Genomic DNA, 15294 nt, shown 5'->3' on the forward strand with positions numbered 1-15294 from the left:
CAATAAGGATGTCATACGACCTGGTCGTTAGCACATTCTTTTGCTGAAGTTCTCGGTGAAATCAAAACAATGGCCGCAGGGTTTTTCCCAGGTCTGTCATAGGTTTGATTTGTTTTGAGAACTCCGTATGCCTTATCAGGGGCTGGAGGAATATCGCTTGTCTAATTAGATGGCAAGCGTTATGACCTAATCAGATAACACGTTCCTGTGCCGTAGTGTGGCTTTATCAGATAACGGTTCCTGCATCATGGGGGTTTTCTGCCTCATGGGATGGCTGCTAGTTAACTTGTTAACCAGAATAGGGTCAGGAATAGGGGGATCGATACAGAACCTATAGGAATACATCACACCCACTCCACGCTAACTATGGACATATTTACGAATCTATGCATAGTAAAACATACTGTAGAGTATCGTGTATACCTTACCACCCCAAAATACATAAATGCATTTTGAAATTATCAAATATACGGAAAAAACAGTCACATGTAATATATGCACTCAAGCTGTAGAATAATGCTAAAGTAATCACGCATATCTATACATTATCACTAATTTGTATAAGAGAATTTACAAATGAAATGGCTCTTAATACAGAAAAAAGTTTCGAGACCATTCCATCACAGAATAAAATAATTATGAACATACCAGCGGGCAGCTAATGTCTATAAAGTATCTAAAAATAGAAATTTTAGTTCTCTAAGAATAGTTCTTACTTTAAGCAGAAAATAAGTGTCCCGAAAAATTCGTAAAAATATTTTGGGTCTGCTGAAAAAAATTGCTGTCCGTGAACTGGAGGGAAAATTGTTCATGGTATTTTGCTATTCTAGTTGAAGGCCAAATTCAGGGAACGCCGTGTGCGAGCTTGCTCAAAAGTCTCTATTTCTGCTCTGGTGAGAACATCATATCATTTAGACTGTCGAAAAAGCTGTCAACAGCTTCCTGGGAGAGTTCCACCAACTCGGAAAAAGATGTAACCATGCATTCGTGCGCATGATTGTTTCCATTGACGTTTTGATTAGTATTGCTGACAGAAGGTCGTACCTGATCAATGCTGCTTTCATCTTGAACTTCAATACCCCTTAATCGTAGTGGTGAAGCTTCCACGAATGCCGTCATCAGGATTGGTAGCCGTTGAGGGCAGCACAAAGCATGAGCCTTTATTGGACTCAACAATGTTTCTGCATCCATTGGCGCATCTGATTGTAGAGTCAGACAGGTGTCTAACACGCATTCTTCTCCGCATAGCAAGCACCTTAATACAGGTAAAACACATCGATGCCACATTGGTCGAAATGAAAGAAACCAAGTCATGTTCAGGTCTCTAAGCCGGGATAGTCCCAGGATTTTTGATATCCGGTCCCGGTATCCAATGGCTAGGATTGTTTCTTCCCTTGTCGCAGGTGTTTTGTCTGTGACATGGTTTGCCATAACGAAATATAAGGACTAAGAATAGGATTCCTGCAATTAGTCCTAAAATGAGGGGAAGTCCGCCAAAAATCGAATGGACGAAATCTGGAAAAATACCCAGTATGGCTTTGAATGGTGTTAATGCCATCGAAAATACTGTCTTAAATACTTTTGAGACTCCACTGGTATCAGAAATATTTAAGATTTCATTCAGGATTTCTGCGAAATGTATGGGGGAATTAGTTGATAATAAGGAGTGAATCTCTGCAGTCGTCCTTGCGACTAGGAGATCATACGTTTCTTTTGATGACGTGAGTCTGGTCGGCGTCTGAAGAAGCACTGTTTTCATTCTGCTTAAAGTATCTATTCGAATAGAAGTAATTTTCAAGTTGGGCCATGCCCTTGCCTCCCTGTCTGGTAGGGAGCTGGGGAACAATAAGCGTCCACAGCACTTGACCTTCGCAGTCGTAGTTACGAGATAAGGAGTCCCGGGCATAAGACTACAGCATCTGCGATCTACAATTAGAATGTAACTCCCATTATAGAGTCTTTGAAAGAATGGTTCTGTCTCTGTTGCAGGTGCGCCTAGCTGGTGACATGAAAGGTTATTTGAGTTCCCTTCACAGGCTCCATGCAAACTAATTCCATTACACAGAAGTGTACCGCTCAGTGACATTGCACAATTATTGCCACTAAGAAACACTTTCTGTCCTTTATTACTGACACATGCATGTGAATAGGGCAAGTTCCATGTTGTTTTAATGTACCCCTTTCCCAATTTTTCGTACATGCCAGCCTGTATATATTTTTGGCAGTATTGAAACCTGAAGGTTGATATTGGAATATTAATTATCCCATGTATTATCCATTCACTGACAGGTCGTTCTGACATTGTCACTGGTAATCTCTCGAGTTTCTCAATGCTCAGAATTGTATAATCAGCACCCTTTTGTGCCATACTGATTTGTTTATCAGTAAGGTTAAAGATATTGAATAGTGACGTTGTGTTGATTAAACGCCAAGCACATAGCCTGAACGCAGATTTTGTAACGTCCAGCCAAGCTGTACAATAGAACGCAATTGAGACTGACCGTGTTGTAACAACAGCAAGTCTTGCGATATTATGTCGATTGCTGAAGACACAATGCTGTCGAGAGAAAAAATTCTGGAGGACAGAGTCATTAACCCATTGTCCACTACAGAAAGTGATTTTTCCAAATTAATACGGTCAATTTCCCGTATTCTTTCTGCTGTCTCAATTTGAGTCACCTTCCAGGCCTCGTTGTATGCTGCATATACAGAGGCTGCTATGAAACGTTTCTGACGCTGTTTGCGCGGTCCCATAATGAAATCACGCAAGTCAGCACCATCAGTAAGTAAAGTTAGGTGTTGCTTAATTTCTGCCAGTGTGGAAGTCTGTAGCCACTGAAGGCATAATTTGCCCACACTGTAGGTGGTTATTATTCCTGGGTGTTGTCTTTGGGAATATCTAGGGTCTGGCCTGGTCATTTGGAACCCCTGTGTTTTGTTCAGGAATCTGTTTTGACAGTTATTAGTATCTGTGGGCCAGATCAACCACTGTTTCCAATCAGGATGTGTTCTGTTTTGGTTTAATACATGATTTACGTCTATCTCTTCATCTGTGGAGCTATTGCTGTTCATTGTTGGTTTTGGAATAGACGGTTTATTTAAGTCTTTGATTTTGGCTAAGCCAAGACAGGTAGTTTGTTGAACAGTGTCATTAAAAAATATAATTTGTTCTGGGATCATGCAGGCTCTAAACAAAGATTCTATACCCTGTACTTGCCATTCTTTTGTACCCCAAACACTTTTTACTTCAACATTTTTGTCCCAATAATCAAAACCAAAAGTATTCATTTGTTCAAAGAATGAGTCTGAATATATCAATTTCGTGTTTGTTATCATGGTCTTTGTCCCTGTCTTATTTGACAATTTGAAATAAAATGTTTCGGCATTTGCTTGTGTTAAAACCTGAAAAGTATGAATATTTGTTATAAACGGTTCTTGAGCTTCCTTTTGGAGGGGTTGCACAATGTTCCCATTGATTATAATTTAAAACATTTCTAGGTTGTGCAGATCTATGTAGAAAATGGTTACCATAGTGGTTATAACAGTACATACTATCATAATTTGTCGAACCCTGCAAATAATCATGTTTGGTAAATTTAGCAGACATCACTAAGTCAGACATCATATTATTTATACTTTCAAAGTCCCAATCATCAGCAAATGAGCTTGGTTTTACAAAGTCACTCAACGAGATCTTAATTTGGTGTGGATATTTCAGGATTTCAACCGGCCCATAAATTTCGTAGTCAGTTTTGTCCCATGATACCCCACCCGGTATAGGATTGGCTGTGAAGTTGACTGAAGAAAGTTCTCTTTTCTCGACGTGTGAAGATGTGTGTGGTTTGAGGATCAAGTTGATTTTCTGACTTGCTGTGTCCATTTTAGCATATTTTCCCTCAATGAAGCGTCCCAAAGTTAGTACCATGATGAGCCAAAGTATGAGGATAAATGCACCAAAACCCACCCAAAATTCAATCCATGGAGAAATTAGATATGTTTCTTTCAGTTGTTTCAAAAGTACTTTAACTTTATCTTTAAAGGTTTTTGTTGATGGCTGTGTTTTTGATTCAGTGAAGCCTTCAGAGGAATCATCGAAGTTTATGAAGTAGCCGGATGCAGTTCTGTCAATTGTTCCAATTGCTTCAGGATTACTGTTTCTTGCATAGTCGTTTGTTACTTCATTATAGATTGGTGTGTCTCTGCTAAATGTTTTTATTTGGGTTTTCAGAGGTCTAAGTTCCATTGCATTGTTGCATAGTCCTTGTTGTAGTTCTGTAGGCGTTTCGAATGTGATTAGCCTCTCAGATTGAACCTCTGTGTTAGTAGCAAATCTTGGTGTTCTACTACTTCTCGGGAGTCCACTTGGCCTACTATTTGTTATCGGCCACATGTTGTGGTTTTACCAGGTCGATGGATACAACTCGGTTCTCCTTTTTACCAGCAAGCGGCGGTAGTACAACTGATCTTGTCCCGTTGACAGACAAGACAGGAACTGCTTTTCTGTAAGAAGGCCCAAATTCCTTCTTTACCGCGTTCTTTTCTCTGACTAGATCCCCGACTTTTGGAATCCAGACAGGTCTTGCTGGGACAGGTGGTGGTTCTTCAGTGGTTGTTGGCTGCTGTTTCAACTTTATGTTGCTCAGGTCTTTTCTTGTTTCGTTTAAGTCCTGCAAAACAGCCAAACGATCTTTGATATCAAAGCTTTTTTCCTTCACCACTGAAGTCTGACTGTCGAGGTCTAAGACTAACATCCTAGTTCCAAATAATAATTCGTACGGACTGAATCCCTTCAGAGAATTTCTTGGCAAGTTATTTAGACTACGTTGGACACTTATTAGATGTTTGACCCACCCAGCTCCCGAACCTAATATCCTTTCTGTTATAGATAGCTGTATGCCTTGGTTTTTTCTTTACACCATCCCGTATCCCTCAGTAAGGAAGTGAGAAGAGTCCCGCTGTGCTATGCTCATTTGGCCATGTTTCCCCTCAGGCTGGAGGGCCAGATTGAAAACAATGGTCAAACATAGCATGCTCTTAGCGTATATGCCATTTAGACTCGCAAATCTTTGTATAACAGTCCAGACGTCAGCCGAGTGCTGATGATCTACATTATAAGTGGAAACTAGCCTGTATATGTTAATCGGACGCTTTGCTTTTTACTGTTGATCTTTTCTGGAGTGAAACGACACGGTATTACACCGTTTCTCTCACCACTGCGATTTCTGTTACAGTTTGGGCAGTTCTTTACAAAAATGGTATGATGCAGGCTCATGCCTGGCCACCAGTACCTTGATTGTAATTCTTCCAGAGAATCTTTTAGTTTGAGGTGTCTGAGACCCTCGCCCATATGTGCGTCTGCTATTAACAAGTCTCTCCTGTCCATGTTTGGAATCACTCTATCCCCCACTCCAGGGATTCGAGCAAAAGGGACGGAGTTTGCATCGATTATGTATGTATAATTGAGTGGATAGTTGATCGGTAGCGCTGAGCAGTCGCCTTTTGATGACGTTTTCACCGCCAGCACTGTTTCACCGTCAATATACTTCACTGTACGCTTTTTTCGAGCTACGGAAGCCGATTTAGTTGCTACCGCTGTGGCTGTCTCAGCCAATGAATTCCCTGCAACGTGAACGCCATCACGCTGATGATTCAGTGAGTGTGTCACATGAGTCTTTGGTAGTTCTTTTTGTAAAAGAGCTATTTGTTCCCAAAGCAGTTTTTGCTTTATTGTTGCACCTGTGTCATCTTTGTAACCGTTTTGAATCCATGTCTGCAAATCGTTGTTATATGATTTGACGCAGTAATATGAATCGGACACTATAAGTGTCGGGAATTCGCGATCCGCATTATCTAGCGCCATTTTCAATGCTATTATTTCAGTCTGTTGTTCTGAATTAGTTTCTACTGAGTGTGTTTTTGTTAATAGAGGTCTTAGTTTACCTCCGCGCCACACTTCTTTTGTAATTTCACATGTTGGGTTGTATGCTTGTTCTCCCCAAACGGAGGGTTGAGCATGTCCGTCTGTATAGATTATACAAGCGTATTGTCGTAAGGGCAGAATGTCGATAGGCAGAGGGAATGTTCTTTCATATTCTAGATTTTTCAATTCCTTTAGTTCTGGATCAAAGTAGTAGTATACTTTGTCCGTTGTAATTGAATTCACCCATTGTATCCATTCCGGATTCAATGTTGTTGTTGGTAAATTACAAGGTGTTGTTAACGCCTCAAAGGCTGATTCTGCTGTTCTGACTGTGATACGTCTACCGTCCGCTTGATCTTTTTCTCTAGCTATTGCGGTTTGAACTGCATGAACAATGTTTTCTTTAATGCTGAATTTCTTTTCAGCTTCTGTGTACAAGTGTGATTTGAATGCAATTGGTACCTTTTCTCCCTCATTAGAGGTCAGGTATGTGAATCCGCATCTTCCTGGGATGACTCGAATCACAAGATTGCGTGTGTTATCACGTGTTTCTAATTTTGTTTTAATTAACATGTCTGTTTGTAAGGATCTCAAAATTTCTGTGTGTATTTGAGTCCAATTGGTTCTTTTAAAATCTGGTTTTATTAGATCATAAAGGGGTTTGACCCTTTCTGCGTAATTTGCAATGTATGTTCTTCCGAAATTTAGGAAGCCTAGAATTGACTGTAGGTTTTTTAGTGTTCTAGGTGCTTGGAGTACGGCACATTTCTCTAGGAAATTGTCAGCCAGGCTTTTGCCTTCACTTGATAATTCGTATCCTAAGAACAGGACTGTTAGATGGGCAATTCTGGATTTTTTAAAGTTGAATTTGTAACCCTCTGCTGCGAACACAAGTATTATGGTGTTCACTCTCTTCAAGTGAGTATCCAAGTCATCATGTGTTAAGTATATGTCGTCGACATAAGATAATGCTTCGTCATCATATGTTTGTAGTAATTCTGTTACTCTCGCTGAGAATACCCCAGGGCTATTCTTGTACCCCTGGGCTAACCGACAGAATTGTTTTTGAGTGCCATTTATTGAGAATGCAGACAAATATCTGCTCTCTGGTGCTATGTTTTGACAAAAGAATCCATTAGAGATGTCTAATGTTGTTTTGTATTTTTTGCGCACTATGTTATTCATTAGTGCAGCACTATGCGAGTTTTGCACTGCAAATGTTTTGCAACATGAGTTAAGGTGTCGGTAATCCAAAACTAGACGATATGAGTTGTCTGGTTTGGAGACCGGAAACAAAGGGTTGTTCATTTGTGAGGTGCAAGTTTCAATCACCCCCTGGTATTCTAGTTGATCTAGGATTTCTTTTACCTGTTTTTTAGCTTCTTGCTTAATTGGGTACTGTCTTTGTGCAGTAGGTTGTGATTTTAACTGGATTTTGTGAGGAGGAGAGTCCTCATCCCATCCTACATGATTTTTATATAAAGCAGGAGCTTGAGCTACTGCCCACTTTCTGGCAAGTGTGTATTTTTTATGAATTGGGATATGATTTGAGAAGGCAGGCATAATTATTTCTTCGCCATGAGGGCACTCCCTGACAAACTCTGGTGGCCAGTCTTTTTCAGCTAGAAGGATGTCATATCCCTTGGAGAGATTATCCCAAAATAGTCCCCTTATTTTTCTAGTCTTATCCCCTTCTATACGTAAAGTTATTTCATATATTTTGTGAGGTTTGCTAACTCTGGTGTCTGCAGTTTCCACTTGAAGATATTCATTCGTGTCCACTGTCTCCAGAAGATTCATAAGGACTTTGCGAGCTATGCTCACTTCTGCTGCGCTGTCTAGCATTGTCTGAGCCCATTCTCCGTTTTTCAGTTGTGTCCTCAGTATTCTCGGCATTGTTAACTACTTTAATACTGGCTACCTTCTTTTTTGGAAATTGTAATTTCTTTTTTAGATGAGCAGGTTCCTTGTCTTTGGACTTGGCGTGCTCTTCTCTTTGTTCTGATCGTCCTCTTCTTTCCGATTTCTGCGAGGAAGTCTGAAAAGATTGAGAGGGACGTGTATCAATGTCTTGATATCTATCAGGCTTCTTTATATTATCCCTATTTCTAAGGTTATATCTTTTCCCAGAGGGGTCACTTTGGGGTGACCTGTGTCTTTGGTTCGGAGATTTTTCTCTCCGCCTAGGAGACCTTCCTCTGGACTGGAATTTCTTTTCTTTAGGATTGGATTGTTTGTTTCCATCCCAGCTCTTTTTTTGTGATGTTGAATTATTATTAAAAAATATTTTTTCGGGACTTTTAATCAGTTGTGGTTTTACTGGTATTCCACCTAAACTATCTCTACCTAGTTCCTCATAGGATTTTTCTATAATTCTGGCCATTTCAGCTGGTTGGTCTGCTATATCTGTCTCCTTTAACCTCTGGCGGATCGCCACATTTGCTGCTTCTCCCTTTATGTTGGCTAGTAATATAGCCGAGACCTGCTTGAAGTCTTTTAGTAATTTCATACCAAGAGTTAAAGCGGGTTCTGGACCGTATTCATCTTGAATTTGTTTTAGCACATCTGGTATTACCGAAATGGATGGAACACCGTGCGTTTTTGTGTAGATGGAAGCAAAGACTGTACCCCAAGTGTCACAGTCCTCCACGTGTGGTGCGATTCCCATTGGAAGACAGATAGTCAGAATCCTGTGTTTTTCTAACGGGGTGGTGTCTGGAAACACCGCCTCTATTTGGGTGATTTTTTGTGCTAACCAGAATGGTATTTGTTCCCATTTAGCTGGCACTTTACCTAGGCAGGATTGTATGTTCTGTGGTGTAATTTTATTTGTGTTCCCCTGGTGAGGGGTCAGCTGTGGAATTTTAATTGCTGGTTGAATTGTTGAAGTCCGCATCACATATTGGACTAATTGTCTATGTAATTTTATTAATTGTTTTAGCTGTGTTAAAAGCTCTGCTGCAGACATCCCATCGATGTCTGGATGTGGTGTGTAACCGGCTAGAACCGGCCACGTTGCTCCTGGTCTACCTAATGGACCGAGCCTGGTGATGTGATTATTATGTTTTAGGGCGCCATTAAATAAGAGCAGATGCTCTTGAAATTTAAGTGGTACTTCCACCTCCTCGAAAGGAGTGTACTCATTAGGAGGGTCCTCTGTTTTGTAATAGTGGAAGTACTTTGTTACAGCATTTGCTGCTGGAAAATGTATCCATGAATAATATACCTCTGTCTGCCGATATTCGTGTGCCTCAATCACGAATATGACTGTGCCACCTCTAGGTGTCAGTCCATTTTCTATAAGTTTTAAAGTTATAGATTTCCTCTTGATGACCGGGATGAGTATTATATCCGGGTGCAGTGCATTATCAGCTGCTGCGAGTTCAGTTGCTATCCTAACTGTCTCTCTTTCTTCATCACTGTCTACCATTTTACCGACAGGAAGGTTATTTAGTTTGTTTGCAGATCAGGTTTCTTATGGAAACAAAGATTAGATGCACAATATTTTGGAACAGTGTATCCTTCAACGTTGACTAAACCAAGGACCATACATAGGAGTTTCCTCCTGCGAGGTCTGGCGGATATTACCTTTTACCCACTCCAGACGTCTTTGGAGTATTATGGGAAAAAAGGGGTCTGAGTGAAAAAGCACGACTGAGTTACTCTAAATGTCTTACGTTAGTTTTATCGCCCTTCCAAACGCGTTGGGCGCCATGTAGTGTAGTTCCTATTATCCCAATAGGCTCTGCGCATTGGAATAATACCTTCAATAGTATAGGCCTAGACCAGACGTTAACTAGTTCTACTACTGTCGATATTAGACTTAAAGTTTTGGGTTTTGCCAGCTAGCTCAGAGTTCACTAGAAACTTTCTCGAATAGGCAAGGAGGAGTTGAACCTCCCTGGATAGACAAGAAGGGATTTAGTTTCTGACAACCATAGAACATGACAACTTTGCTCTCCCCTAATCAAGAGTGTATCTCTAGAGTCGTGTGAAAACAAAAGACGACTTATTTTACTCAGTCAGTACGTGCATTCTTAGTCTCACCAGATTGTAGAGAAAAGGAAGAGACGGGCGTGTTCAATAAAAGATGTTATTTATTGATCAGTCTCTTTTCTCATACAAGAGAAATGGATCGATATTATTGCAATACTTATGGTTAAGTAAAGTGCATACAATAAAAGCAGAAGTATAAAATAATACTGTAAAAACATTGATATGGTTTCTAAGCCATATGAAGGTTTAAAATGAATAAAATGAATACATACACATTTACATTTGACTAATCGTACTCAACTGGTGTTTCTAACTACGCCTACCCCGTGTACCTGACCTAAGCCTAATACGTGGGCGGGAATAGAAAGTTACAGTTTAAGTTAAGTTTGTTTTGCCAAGTGACTGACTAAAGAATTCTCTGCAAGGGGTTATTCAGTTCTGTACCTGGAATCTAGGATGAATGAGGGATGGTATCTCTCGTCTCTGGTCTCGATATTCCAGGCTGCCTGCGAGGGCTACCCGGAAGCGCCGGAGCTGGATTTCTCGGCAGGAGAAAGCAGCGTCTCGTTCTCAGCGCGTCAGGAAGGCGGGGCTGCGCCAGCGGGGTCTGCTCTGCTCTGGGCTTCGGCAAGTCTGGCTGCTCCGATCTCGTCACCACCGCGTGTGTTTGCATAGGGCAATATCGGTAATATTTATACCTTTAAGGTGCCGAGATTGACGTAAGGATGGACAGAGATACGTCAATAAGGATGTCATACGACCTGGTCGTTAGCACATTCTTTTGCTGAAGTTCTCGGTGAAATCAAAACAATGGCCGCAGGGTTTTTCCCAGGTCTGTCATAGGTTTGATTTGTTTTGAGAACTCCGTATGCCTTATCAGGGGCTGGAGGAATATCGCTTGTCTAATTAGATGGCAAGCGTTATGACCTAATCAGATAACACGTTCCTGTGCCGTAGTGTGGCTTTATCAGATAACGGTTCCTGCATCATGGGGGTTTTCTGCCTCATGGGATGGCTGCTAGTTAACTTGTTAACCAGAATAGGGTCAGGAATAGGGGGATCGATACAGAACCTATAGGAATACATCACAAATCAGCCAACATGTGTCGCTCCCATGCGGAAAGCTTCTTCAGGGCTAATTTTAAGTTTACGCAGTCTCACTTCACCACGTGTATGATTGCAGAAAATACCAGCGCTCGCTATGCCGCAGTGTATCAGACGACGTATTCGGACCGTTGAAGGAATTCAGTAGTCTCCTGTTGTGTCATAAGAAGCCTCCACTGAGTTGCAAAATCGATTTGTAGTTAGCAGCCTGGAGTTAGTCAGATGTAGTAAATCCCAAGTTACCTGTTTTGACGATGTCACCGCCACGAGGCAGAATGCAACAGTAGTTTGTGAGATAATGAAAAGATCGTCCCATCAATTCTTTTGCATGATCTCAGTTTTCCCAGCATTTACCTGCAGGAAATTATTCCTCATCCAAGTAGCGATGGCAATCATGCCTTCGGAGAAAGTAGTCTGAGTATTGTGGGAATTGTTGTCAAATGACAGTAAAAGCTGGGTGTCTTCAGCATACGAGACTGGTGTGAAACCCAGATTTCTAAGTAATCTAGTCAGTGGAGCAACATAAATGTCAATTTCATGGTCTGTGATTTGAAAGGGTCAAGATTGATGGTCTTAGTCCGATGAGTGTTAAAGCACGAAATCCACTGAAAGGCTTGTCCTTGGATTCCAATTTCACTAAGTCTCCTGAGTAGGATGTGATGAGAAACTGTGTCGAAAGCTGCTGACAAATCCAGCAGCCCTAGAAGTAATGCTTCTCCGTTGTCAAGGGAGTGCCTTATATTGTCAGTGACGGCAATCAATGCTGACTCCGTACTCTGCATTGGCCTAACCCCGAACTGGGAGGAGTAGAGGCATCAAGTAGATTCAACGTAGTTAGAGAGATGTTTATTAATATGCTTTTCCAATAACTTACTCAAAAGGGGTAGGAGAGAAATCGGACGATAGTTGTACAAATCCTGCATTGGGACATTAGCTTTCTTTCGAATGGGAATTATTTGTGCGGACTTCCATTCAAGCAGTAGTTGGCCCTCTCTCAGTGGAAGATTAAGGATTGAGCAGTCCATCATTTGTTGTCGCATTCAAGTGGTAGTTAGCCCTCTCCCAGTGAAAGATTAAGTATTGAGTAGTCCATCATTTGTTGTCGCAGCACTTTTCACCCTAAGTGGTATGGGTATGCCCAGACGTGGGTCCTCTACTCGCTGTGCCACTGAATTCAAGCTAGCTTGGCAAATGAGGCATGTGGCCCCGAAACCAGTCCCAGTATGCTTGTTTCTGGTCCAGGGAGGACCCAGCGTGGCAGTTCGGGCAAGACTATTCCCATGAGGAGCAGGGTCAATACTGCTTTGCATGTGGCTGGGTCTAAACTGGGGTGGGATAGTCAGCTATAGACTGATGATGGATTCAACCCAGATCTGTGACTAGGGGTGGGTGTCTGAAAAGTTTCAGCACTCCGTCCATCATCTCCTTGTGTTTGCCCTACGTTGGCAGGGTATGCCCAGACATGGGTACTTTTCTCACTTTGCCACTGGATTCAAGCAAGCCTGGGTGATGAGGGGTGCTACCCCAAAACTGGTCCCAGGATGCTTGTTTCCGGTCTAAGGAGGACCCAGCTTGGCAGTTCGGGCTGGACTGTTCCCATGAGAAGCCAGGACAAGACTCATTTGCATGTGGCTGGGTCCAAACTGGGGTGGGATAGTGAGCTAAAGAATTATGATGGAGTTAACCCAGATCTGTGACTGTCTGAAAAGTTTCAGCACTCCGCCCATTATCTCCTTGTCTTTGCTTTGTTTGCCCTACATTAGAAGGGTATACCCCGACATTGGTCCCTTGCTCACTTTGCCACTGGATTCAAGCTAGCCTGGCTGATGAGGGATGTTACCCAGAATCTGGTCCCAGGATGCTCTGTCCGGTCCAGGGAAGACATGACTTGTCAGTTCAGGCTGGACTGTTCCCATGAGGCACAAGGTCAAGACTGATTTGCATATAGCTGGGTCTTAGCTGGGGTGGCGAGGTGAGCTAAAGAACGATTATGAATTAAAGTCAGATCTGTGACTGGTGGTGAGAGTCTGAAAAGTTTCAGCGCTGCATCCACCATCTCCTTGTGTTTGCTTTGTTTGCCCTAAGTTGGCAGGGTATGCCCTGACGTGGGCCCCTTGCTCACTTTGCCACTGGTTTTAAACTAGCCTGGCTGATGAGGGGTGTTACCCCGAAACTGATCCCAGGATGCTTGTGTCTAGTCCAGGGAAGACCTGCCTGGGCAGTTTGGGCTGGACAGTTCCCATAAGGAACAGGGTCAAGACTGATTTGCATATAGCTGGGTCAGAGCTGGGGTGGGGAAATGAGCGAAAGAACGATTATGGATTCAACCCAGATCTGTGACTGTGGGTGAGAGTCTGAAAAGTTTTATCGCTCCGTCCATCATCTCCTTGTGTTTGCTCGAGTTGAGGACAGTGCCATATCTCAGTAGATATGGTGCTGTCCTGCTCTGTTCCTCTCATGCAACACAGCGCAGCAATTTTGATTGCTTTGCTGCATTCCATTACATATTTATAAATCTGTCCCATTGATTAAAAACACATAGAGGAAAGCTAATTGAGAAAACATTAGTTTGAAATGTTAAAAAATGATTAAACAATCCGTATTATTTCTTCATGTAGGAATAGTTGTAAATAATTTAAATATAGTACTTCGACAGTATCTCACACAGAGAAATCTCGGTCGGATAAGTTAAAAGTACTTGATTTATCAGATTTATACATCAATCAGTTTTAGGACGATGTCCGGTCAAAATGTTAATTACATCAATAACATTTGTGAAATTACTAAATTTTGCTTGAAAGTACTCACAATTTAGCATTTTAGAATTTTACACAAGTTTTGTCCTCTGAAGAGTGATTTATGCAAAAAATGTATCAGCAGTATCATTCAATAACTTTTTACACTAGGTCAAACTTATGTAAAAAAACTCAAAGTCACACAAGGCACTGGCAAACAACAGTTCACTCCGAAAGCCAAATTTCACATACTCTCCTGCAGGTCTCAAGCAATTTTTCTAAATACACAGCTCCACACAACACTATTTGGGTGATGCACTGCATTTTTTTTTCTTTTCTTGAATGTGTGCTCAGCATAACAATTGCTAGAGCGACTAAGTCACAAGAAAAGCTGCAAAAGTAGGTAGAACAAATCCAACCTTATTTTCATAAATGGTTACAGAGTGAACAAGTTCTAAGAAAACATTTTTACAGACAATTAAAATAAATTAACAGTAAATCGATTACTGTTCCTAAAATTCAGACAAATGCAGCACTTAATATTTCTAACCGATTTAATGTGTTACCATTTTCAATTATATATAATTAATATTATCATTGTGGGTCTCTTATGCACGATGAGGGTGCAATATTTTTAAGTGCTACCAATACACAATAGAAAAGAGCATTCTCAGTACGCAATTTCTACAAGCAAGCACATATTTTGTGAGTGGAAGGAAATGGTATTGGAAAAAAGAAAGCTTGAGTGAAATGTACAGTTTTTCAGCTAAAATGGAGTCCTTATGAACAAGTGCGAGACTGGAAGGAAATGAGGAAAGATGAATTGAATGAGTAAGGAAAACGTTTTATAAAATGTTTAAAATATTCATGACTTACTAGTGTACACTCTCTGCCACTTCAAAGTCCAGTCTAGCTGAGAAGTGAGAATTTGAGTTCATATTGAAAATGCTTACAACTTACAGGCAATGGACGCCCAAGTTCTTGACAATGAAACCTGTGATATTATTACACTTGTAATCTAGGGATTGTGCCAAACACTGTAAAATGTACCGCTACCTCTATTTTTGAAGTATAAGAAACCTACAATTTTGCTAAATAACTTTCTCTAGCAAATGTGGTTATTTCTTTAAATTACCCTTTAAAGGTGATATGTAAAATGAATGTTGAACAGAAGCACAAAGATTTCCACATGGGTTTATGTATTCCCCGTCTTCTATTCCTATTGAAAATGGTTCACATTTCCTATTATTCTTTATAGTACTTGTCAATCAGCAATTTCTTAGCAGAAAAAATACATCAGATCAAAAGGAAATCATTAATGGCCCATAACTCCAGGACAAGAAAGGAGAAGAACCAAATGGACAATGTGGAGCTAAGAATAAAACATGATCACTGGTAGTTGGCGTCAAAATAAATTAATTAGACTCTTAAATTATGTAAGCAAGCAGGATCACCAAGAAATCGGCATCTGCCAAAACTTTATTGTTAGAAATCGGGCTACTGATTGACTAGGGTGTGAGCCCTGGTCAAGCAGCAACC

The sequence above is a fragment of the Lissotriton helveticus genome, chromosome 9 (genome assembly GCF_964261635.1).
Source record: "Lissotriton helveticus chromosome 9, aLisHel1.1, whole genome shotgun sequence".
Taxonomy (NCBI): domain Eukaryota; kingdom Metazoa; phylum Chordata; class Amphibia; order Caudata; family Salamandridae; genus Lissotriton; species Lissotriton helveticus.